Raw genomic sequence first — 13,046 nt, 5'->3', positions numbered from 1 at the left:
TTAGATTAATCACACCAGGAGGTACATAACCATTGTACTAACAGGGACACTCAGTTTGATCACTTGGGTGGGTGTGGCCCGCCAGATCTCTCGGTTGGAAAGGGAAGTTATTCCTTTGGTAATCGCTGCATTGTGTGAAGGTGATTCTTTAGCCAACGTATTCTGCTCTCTAGTAACCTTCCATCATCTTTGCCCAAGTCGTTTATGTCACCAGGGGTTACATAGCCGTGATTTCCAATTTTAATATTTTTATTAACGTGTACTAGTGATACGTGTTTCCTTACGGCATTTTCATGCACGTGCAGACTGTGTTTCCGTGGTCTTCGGCACCCCCTTGCTTCTTGTTCTCTCTCTCCCTCTCCTGCTGATTCCTTTTCTTAACCAGTTCTTATCCTATTTCCCTCTCGTGCGTGCGTGCGTGCGTGCGTGCGTGCGTGTGTGTGTGTGTGTGTGTGTGTGTGTGTGTGTGACCCAATTGTTTGTGGGATTTGGAGCACCTTATCAATGGCTACAATACCAGAGAAAATGTCTCTTCCTGCCAGCATCCCATAACTGCATACAGATCTTCAGGGAGGGTGGAGGCTCGTAAGTCCCTCCCTCTTCTTGACTGATGTGGACAGGGCCCAATCAGTACTAAATTGCTAATAACCATCCTTGGTCAGGCCAGGGATGTGGCAAGAAAGACTTCTTCCACATCAACCGGAAGCCTCTCCTGGGACAAGAGAATTGAGTGGTAGTCCTGGATTTATTTGGATGTCAACTTCAGCAGTGTGGGCCAGCAACAACTTAGCAGGGGTAGGGGAGGTGGCGAGGTAGGGTGAGGGTGAGGGCAAGGGTGAAGGTGAGGGCGAGTGTCAGATGTACCTTTGCCCAGGTAGTCAGCTGGGAAAGCAGAGACACCGGGCCAAGCTGGAGGTGGTGACCGCCTGGAGAAAAGACCTCCCCTTTCTGATTTACACAAAGGTTCCCCATGAGTTTGTGGGAACCTCCACTGGTCTGAAAGTGTTCCAGGTTCAACACCGAGGGCCTATTATCTCAATAAGAAAAAGCTGCCTCCTCCCAACAGGAATTTCCAGTCGTGGTTATTAGCCTAGGTGTGACCCAAAGGTAAGAGTCACCAAGTTTCTCCTCAGCTCAGGTTCACCCCACAGTCTGTTCCATGGTGCTTTTCTTAGCACAGCCTTTCACCCGTCTTTTTTTTCTTTTCTTTTCTTTCTCCTCTTTGACCTCAGGGTGTCAGTAAGTTTCAGGCTGTGTTTAGTCTTAATGCCAGTACAGCAAGCCTCTGGTCTTTCCTCCCCTCCCCCTTCCTTCTCTCTCCCTGGCTTAGAAAGAAGTGACTAAATGAGTCCCTCCCGAGGTGAGGTGAGCTCTCTCCCAGGGTGGGGTGAGGTGGGTGACATCAAGGGAAAGGGAAAAGGAAAAACAAATAGAAGCAGATGTCTCTGCAGCCCAGGTCCTGGCCTAGGGCATCATGGGGGCACAGAGGAGCGGGGACAGGGATGGCAGCTGATAAGAAGTGTTTCCAAACTGGGCCTGGACTCCCCAGAGCCTGAAGCTAGCTGGGCTTCTTAGTCCTCATCTCTCCACGGTCACCTGATTCCTCTTCCAGGGATAGGCCAGTGGCCCTCTCTTCCCTTCCTCCTTATGTGGATTGAGGTCATTGGTAGCCACCCTCCTTTGGGCCAGTGGACACCACATGTTTAAAGTGTGTGGAAACAACTACGGACCAAGTCTGCTGTGTCACCAGGAAACACTGGGTTCCCTTTGCAGGTTCTCAGTTTCATAGATGAGATAATTAAAAATGGATACAGAAAAGAACTCACCAGTTATTATGCCTAAGGAAAACAAACAGCCAGACAGTGGAAGTTGGGACCCTTGAAGCTGCCTGGAGCACAGAGCCAGAAGGAGCTAAGCCTGCAGGCTCAGCAAGGAGACCTTACACCTGTGGGGGGCTTTGGATATAAGTACTGTCATCAGTAAGGGGACAATGCTTCCATTTAAAAATGTTTATCTTCAAGTGTGGTAGCATAATGAACAGGCATTCAAGGCCATCCACAGCTGTCCAGTGAGTGTGGGGATACAAAAGACTGTCCCAAAGCAAAAAGGAAAGCTGGGTGCAGTGTCGCACACCCAGCACTCAGGAAGCAGAGGCGGGTAGATCTCTCTGAATTTGAGGGCAGCCTGGTCTACAAAGTGAGACCCTGTCTCAAAAAACAAAATGATGATGGTGATGATGGTGGTGGTGGTGGTTGTGATGATGATGACAGTCATTCCTGACCCCACATTAGCTTCCTGCTTGTGTTTACTGCATTCCTGTCAGTGGTGGTATGGGATTGAAGATTCAGCTTCACTTTAGCGATCGACTGTGGCAGCCATTTTCTCCCCTTTATAGAGCTCCCCTCCCTTACAGGGATCTCAAACCCAATTATAATCATCACAGCAGGAAAGAATTTTGGGCAAGGCCAGCATGAAGCAGAGATAGAGTTTATTTCATTTGAAACCTGGCGTCACGTAGCCCAGGCTGTCCTCAACCTTGCTATGTATCAGAGTATAACCTTGACTTTCTGATCCTCCTGGCTCTCCCTCTCAAGTGCTGGGATGACAAGCACATACCATCATGTCTGCTTTTATGGGGTGTAGAGTTCAGACCCAGGACTTTGCACTTTCTAGGTAAGCCCTCTACCGCCTGAGCTACAGCCGCAGCAGCATCACAGCCGCAGCATCACAGCCGCAGCATCACAGCCGCAGCATCACAGCCGCAGCATCACAGCCGCAGCATCACAGCCGCAGCATCACAGCNAGCATCACAGCCGCAGCATCACAGCCGCAGCATCACAGCCGCAGCATCACAGCCGCAGCATCACAGCCGCAGCATCACAGCCGCAGCATCACAGCTGCAGCATCACAGCTGCAGCATCACAGCTGGTATTTAGTTTGTTTAGTTGTTGAGACAGGGTCTCACTGTGTGTCCCTGGCTGGTCTGGGACTCACAGAAATGACCTGTTTCTGCTTCCTGCATGCTAGGAATAAAGGTGCTTGCTGCCATTCCTTACAGAGTTTATTAAATAGCATAGATAGATAGATAGATAGATAGATAGATAGATAGATAGATAGATGGATAGATAGATAGAGATAAGATATAGATATGTTTTTCTGAGCCCTGGCTGTCCTGGAACTAGTTCTGGAGGTAGTGGCAGCAGATAGACTCTGGAGGTGGAGTTCCAGGCAGTTGGGAGTTGCTTGACACGGGGGATGTTGGACTCCAGCTGGCTGCAGGTGGAGTATGTGAGCCATTTCCCCAGACTCTTTATAAAACATTATTTAAACATGCTTAAGAGCAGAGGTTAATAGAGAGGTGCTTAGGACAAAGAGTCCAGGTGGCTTAACAATAGTTACATGTAGGATTCTGGTTGTTTCGAAAGTTGTTTTTTACAAAGTTTGCTAAGAAATGTAAATGAAACCTCAGGATGGACAAAGGTATGCCAGACAGGATTGTACTTGACCCAGGGAAGCAAGATATAGGATGCCTCACTGTGAATTAGTTAATAATGTTTTTTAAAAATGACTGTGTATATATATGTGTGTGTGTCTATCTATCTATCTATCTATCTATCTATCTATCTATCTATCTATCATCTATCTATCTATCTATCTATCTCTGCACATGCATGAGGGGTCAGAGGTCAATTAAAGGAGTTGATTCTATATTTCTACCATGTCAGTCCTGGTGATAGAACTTGGGTTGGCACCTTTACCCACTGAGCCCTTTTGCCAGCATAATATAATGTAATATAATATAATGTAATACAATACAATGTTTTGTATGTGGGATTCTGGGAAAAAAAAATCTAGGAGAGGAGTAAAGTCCTACCTGAGGTCATACAGTTGCAGGCCTTAAGCCAGGTTTGTTGTTATTTTAACATTCATATCTGAAAGTATTTCTATATAAAAGAAATACTTCCTCTGGTGGTAACAATATAACAAATGTTGTTAACCAGGAAGGTTTTTTTTTTTCCTTTTCGTTTTTTTTTTTTTTTTTTTTTTTGAGACAGGATTTTTCTGTGTAGACTTGTCTGTCCTAGAACTCTCTTTGTAGACCAGGCTAGCCTTGAACCCACAGACAACCACCTGCTTCTGCCTCCAGGGTGCTGGGATGTGCCACCAAAATTGATAGCTGGAACTCTTGATTCTCAACTAGTTAGAAGCTTCAGCCGTACTGTTGAGTGAGGAATTAATTTTTCTTGTCTTTCCTGTCTTAAAACCTAGGCATCAACTCCACATGCTGCAAGTAGTCTCCAGCCACAGGAAGTCAAGATACAGGAAGTGCAAAGCCAGGTCCTACACTTACCTTCCTGGTGCCTTTAGCAAGGACTGCTGTACCTCTGTGCTCATTTCTCCTGAACTGGTTGACCCCTATGTCTCTAGATGATGTTTGGAGCAGAGGTGTGCACGCTCTCTCTGTTTCTGTCTCTGTCTCTGTCTCTGTCTCTGTCTCTGTCCCTCCCTCCTTCCCTCTCTCCCCCTCTCTCCCTCTGCCCCACTCACTAGCTTGGGAATAGCAGGACTGCTGACTGATGCTAATCCTAGAGGCCTTCTTGACCCACTTTGGAGTCTTGACTGTTCTATCCTAGCTAATGTGTAATGCAGGCAGGGCTGTACAAAGATGGGCTTGTGGAACCTCCTAGGAAGGATGCCCACAAAGCCAAGCAGGGGAGAGAGATTTGGGTGCAGAAAGCTGAATGTGGAAAGGGCTGGGTTGGTAAATGCTAAGAAGGAGGCTAAGGGAGAGGTTGCAAGTTGTGGTGCTCAATTTGGCAACACATATACTAAAATTAGAATAATACAGAGAGGATTAGCACAGGCCCTGGGCAAGGATGACAGGCACATTTTTGAAGTATTTTATTTGTACATATATTTTTAAAGTTAATTACTTAATTTTATTTATTTATAAATAAATAAAGGCAGGCTTTCGTAGGCACTACGGAGCCTTGGCTAGCCTGGAACTCACAGAGATGCATCTTCCCCTGCTGGGATTAAAGGCCTAGCTCACACTAGCCAGAATTTTACAGAAGAAGAAGAAAGAAGAAGAAGAAGAAGAAGAAGAAGAAGAAGAAGAAGAAGAAGAAGAAGAAGAAGAAGAAGAAGAAGAAGAAGAAAAGAAGAAGAAGAAAACAGAAATTTGAAGCTGGGCGTGGTGGCGCACGCCTTTAATCCCAGCACTTGGGAGGCAGAGGCAGGCGGATTTCTGAGTTGGAGGCCAGCCTGGTCTACAAAGTGAGTTCCAGGACAGCCAGGGCTATACAGAGAAACCCTGTCTCGAAAAACAAAACAAAACAAAACAAAACAAAAAACCCGGAAATTTGATTTGGACAAAAACTTAGGCCTTGGCAGCATGGGGGCTCAAGCCTGGATTCCCAATTCTCTGAAGGCTGATGCAGGAGGATTAATGTGAGTTTGATGCCTGCGTGGTATAGTATGAGAGAGTATAAAGAAAGACACCCCCCCCAAATAAAAAACACAAGGCCTTCTCCATCCCCCAGGAGTGCTGAAGTCAGTGTGGGTGGTCTTGAGGTAAAGGCTAGGCCTTTGCTCCCCTGTTTCTCAGTCTCATGGCCAAACATAATTTGGCCCCAGGAGGAGACCAACCTTGTCCTTGGCACCTCCTTTCAGGCAGGGCAGTTCCCGGAGAGGGCCTGTCTGTGAGCTACCATCAATTCCCAAGGGGAACCTGTGCAGAGGTCCTAGGGTCTACCAAGATTCAAGCCAGCTCTGCTCTCCAGCAGCTGAGTGACCTTGACCTGGTTGTGATCCTTATTTAGCATGTGTTTCCGTTTCCTTCTCTGTAAGCAAGGCAAGAACAGGGATTAAATGAAATCTTGTTCGGGAAGGGTAGGAGGCTCACCACACCCCAACCTGGGTTGGCTTCTGTCCCAGGAACAGCTGTTAAAGGCTTGATCTGGGGCTCCAGTGTGGCCTGGTCTCCCATTTCCTGCCCCTGGGCTGGTTGGACTTGGCTCTTCTGGCTCTTTTCCAGCTCTGGGGACAGGAAACTGAACCCAGTTCTGGCCTAATTGCCCTCCCTTTTCCTCCTTATTGGAGTCCTGTACAGCTGTGTGTGTGTGTGTGAGGGGGTGAGGCTCTGGTTCCTGGAATTCCCAGCCTCAGTTATTTGTCTAGTGCAGAATTCAGCCTGAAATGTCACTTTAGGCTTTGAGCCATTTGCTTGTGCCCTCTACGTGAGGACAGGGTGGAAGAGCCACAGTTGAATCCTGGCATTTCTGGGTCCTCTGAATCTCACCTGTACCGTCAATGGCAGAAAAGATGGCAATAAAATAGAGTGGGGGTTGGGGGGTAAGTCTCGGGGGCCCCCTGGGCATATTGGAACCTGTGTGAATTGGGGTCCTTCCTCTAAGCAGACACAGCTTGGCTGCCAGTACCTCTGTGTAAGCTAGCACAGCTTATAGGAATCCCTGGGAGCCTGAGGTTCAGGGTCCTGTCTATTGGGCCCCATAGGCGGTGATATCAGGATGAAGGTTCAACTCCATGGCGCAGGCTCCTTGCTCTGCCAGGATGCTCAGCACTCGTTGGATTCTGGTTTGTCAGCTCATCACTTAGAGCTCATCTTTCCCCACACCTGACATCACTTTCTGTCTTAGAGCCTTAGATGTAGTTTTCTTCACTAGCATTCCTAGGATCTAGAGTAGTACAGGGCAGTGAAGCCTGCTTCTCTGGGGACAGACCCCCCAGACACAGAGGCACCCCAGCCAGCCTTTGCAAACATGTGTCTGTCTGGCTAGTCCTTTGCTTTGCTACAGCCCGTGCCTGGCAGTTCCTTCCCACAGAAGTGGAAAGAGATGGTAACAGCAGCCTATCCATAAGCTGGCATTGGGTGCTGGGTAGGGTAGAGGCCAGAAGTCTGACCTCTGGATTTAGCTAGATATATTCTACCCACCCAGTGGCAATCCTTATGGCTTCTCAAAGACCATCTATCACCACAGCATTCTAGTATAGTCACACATGGCCCACAGGGTGAGGCAGAGAATGAAATGTTCCCTGGCAGTGTTGCAGGGGTGACTTCACTAGTCCAAGGGAGAAGTTGCAGATTACATTCTAGAGTCGGTGGATGTGTGTTTTGAGTGTTGGATCACTTGTGGGACCTAAAAGAGGCACTTCTCTGTGCCTTGGGTTTTCTCATCTATCAAACGGGATAGCGGTCAAGCTTTGAGGGTTGTTTTAAGTATTGGATGAATAAGCACATAATGCATAGTCAAGATCAATAATGCTAGCTATTACAGTGGCAACCCTTGAGATCCCAGTGGATAAACACACCTGTCAGATTAAGCTCAGTGTTTGAAATTCCCAGCGATACATTGTAGCTGGTTGTCTGGGCGGTCTTGTGCGCTGTGTACTCTGATGCTGAGTTCTGTGCCCTGAGATCAGGTTGCATTGTTTGACTGATGTGCTGTAAAGGATGCTCCCTGATGCTCTCTGACTCATTAATAAAAGGCTAAAGCCTGTGCCTGGGCAGAAGAGAGAGGAAGACAAAACTTGAAATCGATTAGGGGGGTTTCAGGTAGGGGCTGATAGATTATTTTCCACCAGTGAAACGAGCCGATTCAAATCAGATTAGATTATATTAAATGCAGGTTTATTGGGAAAGCAGCTCTTTGGCAGGCAAGTTCACTGGCCCCAAGGAAAGAGGCCAAGGAAGTCGTCATGGGAAGGGAGAGAGAGGAGAGGGGGAAGGGAGAGACCAAAATGTCTGGATTATATAAGAAAGAGCCTCTGGGGGGAAGGGCAGCCCAGTCTCTGGGCTGGAAAGTTCAGGGTTGGGGGCAGGGTATGCCAGGTTGGGAGAACCTGGAGGTCAAGTCTACTTTGATATGTAAAATATGCACCCCACTCTCCAGGTCTGGAAACTAGACAGGGCCCCTGTGAAGAAGAAAAAGGTAGGGGAAGAAGCAGGTTCCTATGAGGCAGGATGGACCCTGAGCACATGGCCAAGAGATGCTCACATTGAGGACATACATGAAATACAGCCAGACTCAGTTGGCAAGTAATGGAGCATTTATCTGATTATTAATAGCCTAGGCAGGTTATAATAGTCTCAGAACCTGCCCAGTTTAGATTTGTAGCTTGTTAAAAAAAAATTCTGATGTGTTTCTGTTGTTTACTCGGGAGCTAAATGGGAAAGAATGGGCTGGTAAGATGGCTCAGCAGGTAAGAGCACTGACTGCTCTTCCAGAGGTCCTGAGTTCAAATCCCAGCAACCACATGGTGGCTCACAACCACCTGTAATGAGATCTGACACCCTCTTCTGGTGTGTCTGAAGACAACTACAGTGTACTTATTTAAAATAATAAAGAAATCTTGGGGTTGGAGCAAGCAGGAACTGAGTGAGTTGGGCCGACTGGAGTGAGCAGAGGTCCTAAATTCAATTCCCAACAACCACATGAAGGCTCACAACCCTCTGTACAACTACAGAGTACTCATATACATAAAATAAATAAATCTTTTAAAAAATAAATAAATGGGAAAGAACAGGGTAGAAACCCCTTACTTCAGTACTTGGTCTAAGGAGAATCACGTTGGGACAATCATTATGTCATCTGTGAGATTGGTTAATCCTTGCTCTGTGGCAGTGTTCCAGCCGCTCTAGCCTTAGAGGCAGCCTGCTCGCCCATGTTGTGCTGCTTGTAACTCTTCCGATGAGCCCTGAAGGAAGCACCATGAACAGAAGGCCTGTGCCTGTCAGTAGCCTCAAAGGACACATCCCTCACTGAGTCATTAGGGTTCTGGTGACAGCCAAAGCCTCCAAGACTTTGTATTGCCAGGCTGACCTCGGCTTGGGGTGATGAGTTCTAGGAGCTGGCCATCCACAGAGACGCTTTCCTTTATTACTCCCCCGACAACACTCACGGGGGGCTTTAAGCAGAGTCTTTAAGTGGTTCTAGCTCAGAACGGCAATGAGCTCATGATGCTGGAACCAAGACACTGGCTTGTTACTAACATGTTTCTCCATCTCTGTATCTGGCCTGTATCTGTCCAGATGGAAGAGTCTTAACCCGTGACTGCATCTCCCCACTCCCCATCCCTCCTCTCCCACTCTTCCTCTCTGCTGTTGGGTTTTACAGAACCTAGGGTGGCCTTGAACTGCTATGTTCACACCTAACGATGACATTGTGCTGTTCCTCCCAACTATACTTCCTGAGCACTGGAGTTGTAAGTTACATACCCTGTTTATATGGCACTGGGGATTGAACCCCTGGCTTCATGCATGGTAGGCAAACACTAGGCTTCTCCTCCTCCTCCTCCTCCTCCTCCTTCTTGTTTTTAACTACCTCAGCTATAAGCATATTCCATATGGGACCTGGATTTGTGTATGTGTAAAATGAATTATGTCTGTATATCTTACTGATTAGGAGGAGGGCTCTGTGCCAAGCATCTGTGTGGATGTCAGAGGACTTGAATGAGGTGGTTTTCTCCTGTTACTCAGATCCCGGGGACTGAACTCAGGTTTTCAAGCTGGCAATCAATTTGTGTGTTACTTTTATTATTTGTGTGTGTGTGTGTGTGTGTGTGTGTGTGTGTGTGTGAGTGAGTGTACTCGAGTGTGTGCAGTACCCTAGAATGTCTGAGCCTAAAGGTCTAAAATCCCCAGGAACTGGAATTATGGGCAGTAGCGAGCCATAAAGTGGGTGCTCAGAATCGAACTCAGATCCTCTGGAAGAGCAGCAAACTCTCTTAAGCACTGATCCATCTCTCCAGCCCTCTGTTTTGTTTTTTTGAGACAAGTTATCAATCTGTAGTTGAGAGGCTATTCTAGAACTCATGGCAATCTCCCTGCCTCAGCCTCCAGAACACTGGTATTCCAGCTGTGAGCTGTCGCAGGGCTATCTTTCAGTCCCTTGTTCATCTTTCCTTTGAATGTATCAAGATGCTCTTTATTTACTTACTAAAGTATTTTTATTTATTATTGTATGTCTGAGTATGTGTGCTTGCACATGTGGGTATGAGTACCTGCAGAGGCCAGTCAGGTCCCTGGGAGCTGGAGTCACAGGTGGTTATGAACTGCTTGACGTAGGTGCTGGGACTGAATTCTGCCAGAGCAGCAGGTGTTCTTGACTGCAGAGTCATCTCCAGCTCCCTTTGTTTTATCTTTAATTAAAAAAAAAATGTATATCTATCAGTGATGTGCACAAACCTCAAGGACTCAGACAAACTTTAACCCTACCTCCCAGATACAGATCCCTCCTTCACCCAGAACAAGAGGCCTCTAGAAGCAATGTGAGGAAGTTAAGATGTCCTATTGGCAATGCTAAAACAAGGGAAGCAAAAGAGGCTAATTAAAAAAAAAAATTTTTTTTTAAATTTTAGATGATTTATTTATTTATTTATTTATTTATTATAAGTACACTGTAGCTGTCTTCAGACACACCAGAAGAGGGCGTCAGATCTCATTACGGGTGGTTGTGAGCCATTATGTGGTTGCTGGGATTTGAACTCATAACCTTCAGAAAAGCATCAGTGTTCTTAACCACTGAGACATCTCTCCATCCCTGAGGTAAAATTTTAATAATGTATTTCATTTAAAACAACAGATCTAAAATATAATTTGAATATGTAATTGGTATTAAATTTGTGGATGTGATGTCACATTTTTGCTTGCTGGGACTTTACAGTCCAACATTGGGGTAATTCAGCATATCTCAACTAGCCTGGCCACATTTTAAGTGCTCAGTAGCCTCCAGTGGCTGGTGGCTACTGTACCAGACAACATGGGATCTAGATCGCAAGGGATGGCAGTGTTCAATGGAAGTGAAGCCAACAACATTCATTGCTAGGGATACAAATTGTCCAAAACCATCTCTTCTTTCTTTCCTCTTTCCAGTTCTACAGGTGGAACCCAGGGCCTCACATAATACCATTGAGCTATACCCCTCTCTGGACTATTTAAGTTATAAGCTGAAAAGGTATTTCTATTGTAAGTACTGGTTACTTAGTTTCTCTCTCTCTCTCTCTCTCTCTTGTTTTTTGAGGCAGGGTTTCTCTGAATATCCTTGGCAGTCCTGAAAGTCACTCTGTAGACCAGGCTGGCCTCTCAGAGGTCCACCTGCCTCTGTCTCCTGACCTGAGTGCTAGGATTAAAGGAGTGGACCACCACCACCCCTCTAAAGTCTTTTTATTTTTTGCATCAAGATAGGGCTTCTGAACTCACTACCCTGTAGACCAGGCTGGCCTTACCACCACCCATACTCATAATTTTATTTTCATGAAAATAAGTCCACACCCAGTCTCAGTTCCCTTGCACTTAGATCACAGAACAGGAAGTTCCTGTGGCTGTCTTCAGTTCTCTTTTAGGCTTTCTTAGGAGAGGAGCACGTTTTACACACTCTTAGTCCCAGGGGACATTTGAATGAAAGGCTCTGCAACTGTGCAGTTGGCTTCTATCACTAATCTTGAGTCATATCAGACTTTTGAAGATGTAAGTTGTGCTGGGCGTGGTGTTGCACACCTTCAGTCCCAGCACTCAGGAGCAGAGGCAGGTGGATCTCTGTGAGTTCAAGGCCAGCCTGGTCTACAGATGGAGTTCCAGGACCGCTAAGACTACACAGAGAAACCCCCAAAGCCAAAAACCAACCAACCAAACCAACAAAAATCACACCGTGTCTGTGGGTCCTGTACCTTGCTGCTCATCTAAAGTCACTTCAGGGGCACAGCCATGCCACAGATCAAATATACAATGCTGAGCAGGTGGTGGTGCTACACACTTGTGGTCCCAGCTCTTGGGAGATGGGGGCAGGTAGTGGTTTAACTGAATGTCCCTCCATAGTTTCAGACATTTAAACATTTGGTTGTAAGCTGGGGGAGCTATTTGGGAAGGCTATGGAACCTTTAGACCATGTGACTATGCAGTCAGAAGTATGTCATTGCAGGAGGACTTTGAAAGTGTACAGCCCTGCTCCAGTCTCAGTTAGCTCTTTGCTTTCTGTGTGTGGTTCAAGATGTGACATCTTGCCGGGAGGTGGTGGCACACACCTTTAATCCAAGCACTTGGGAGGCAGAGGCAGGTGGATTTCTGAGTTCAAGGCCAGCCTGGTCTACAGAGTGAGTTCCAGGACAGCCAGAGCTACACAGAAAAACCCTGTCTTGAAAAACCAAAAAAAAAAAAAAAAGAAAAAAGATGTGACATCTCAGTTTCCTGATACCATGCCAGCCTGCCTGCCTGCTGCCTCAGCTTCCCCATCATTGTGTACTGGATCCTCCTGAAACCGTAAGCCAAAATACACTCTCAAGTCGCCTTGATCATGGTGTTCTATCCCAGTAATTTCAAATAAACAAGGCAGGAGGGGTCAGGAGTTCAAAGCCATCTTTGGCCAGGTAATGAGTCCAAGGCTGCCCTGGGCTATAGAAGATAATGACAGTCCCATAAGATTACGTTGCCTATGCCAGGTGATGGTGGAACTTGCTTTCAGTTTCAGTGTCTGAGAGGCTACACAGAGAAACCCTGTCTTGAAAAACCAAACCAAACCAAGCAACCAAACTAGACTGAGGGAGCAAAGAACCTATTCATTGCACTTCAGCTGAGGATCTTAGCCAGGCGAGGTTTCTTCCTTTGATGTAAATTGCTCTTCTTTTCCAGTCAGGACACCTGCACTGCAGCCCCAAAGCAGCACTAACTGGCTGTGGCCCTTTGGGTGTGGATTAATTAATCACAGCCCCCATATGCAGACTCACTCTTGCTATAATGAGTGAAATAATTCAGTGGGCAGCAATGGAAAACACTAAAGCATTAAAAACATCTGCAGCAGGGAAAAGTGACACAGGACATGGCACAGCCTGGCTTCCTTCCCTTTCCTCCACTTCCTGCTGTGTGGCAGAGGTCAGACAGGCTCTCTGATCCAAATCACAGAATCCAGGGACACGGTGGGGATGTCATACACACCTATGCCAGACTTCTGCAAGAGAGAGAGAGAGACAGAGAGAGAGAGAGAGAGAGAGAGACAGAGAGAGAGAGAGAGAGAGAGAGAGAGAGAGAGAGA

General features: G+C 46.7%; 1 non-coding gene across 1 annotated transcript; it reads left to right on the top strand.

The window, feature by feature from the left end:
• The first annotated feature begins 4,805 nt into the window (after window positions 1-4,805).
• On the top strand, window positions 4,806-4,912 carry LOC115031474. Its single transcript, XR_003837092.1, has one exon. It is a non-coding gene; the product is annotated as a U6 spliceosomal RNA (small nuclear RNA).
• Window positions 4,913-13,046: the final 8,134 nt, after the last annotated feature.

The sequence above is a fragment of the Mus caroli genome, chromosome 6 (assembly GCF_900094665.2).
Source record: "Mus caroli chromosome 6, CAROLI_EIJ_v1.1, whole genome shotgun sequence".
Lineage (NCBI taxonomy): Eukaryota > Metazoa > Chordata > Mammalia > Rodentia > Muridae > Mus > Mus caroli.
Note: the sequence above shows the minus strand (reverse complement) of the source record. Positions and strands in the feature narration are given on the sequence as shown.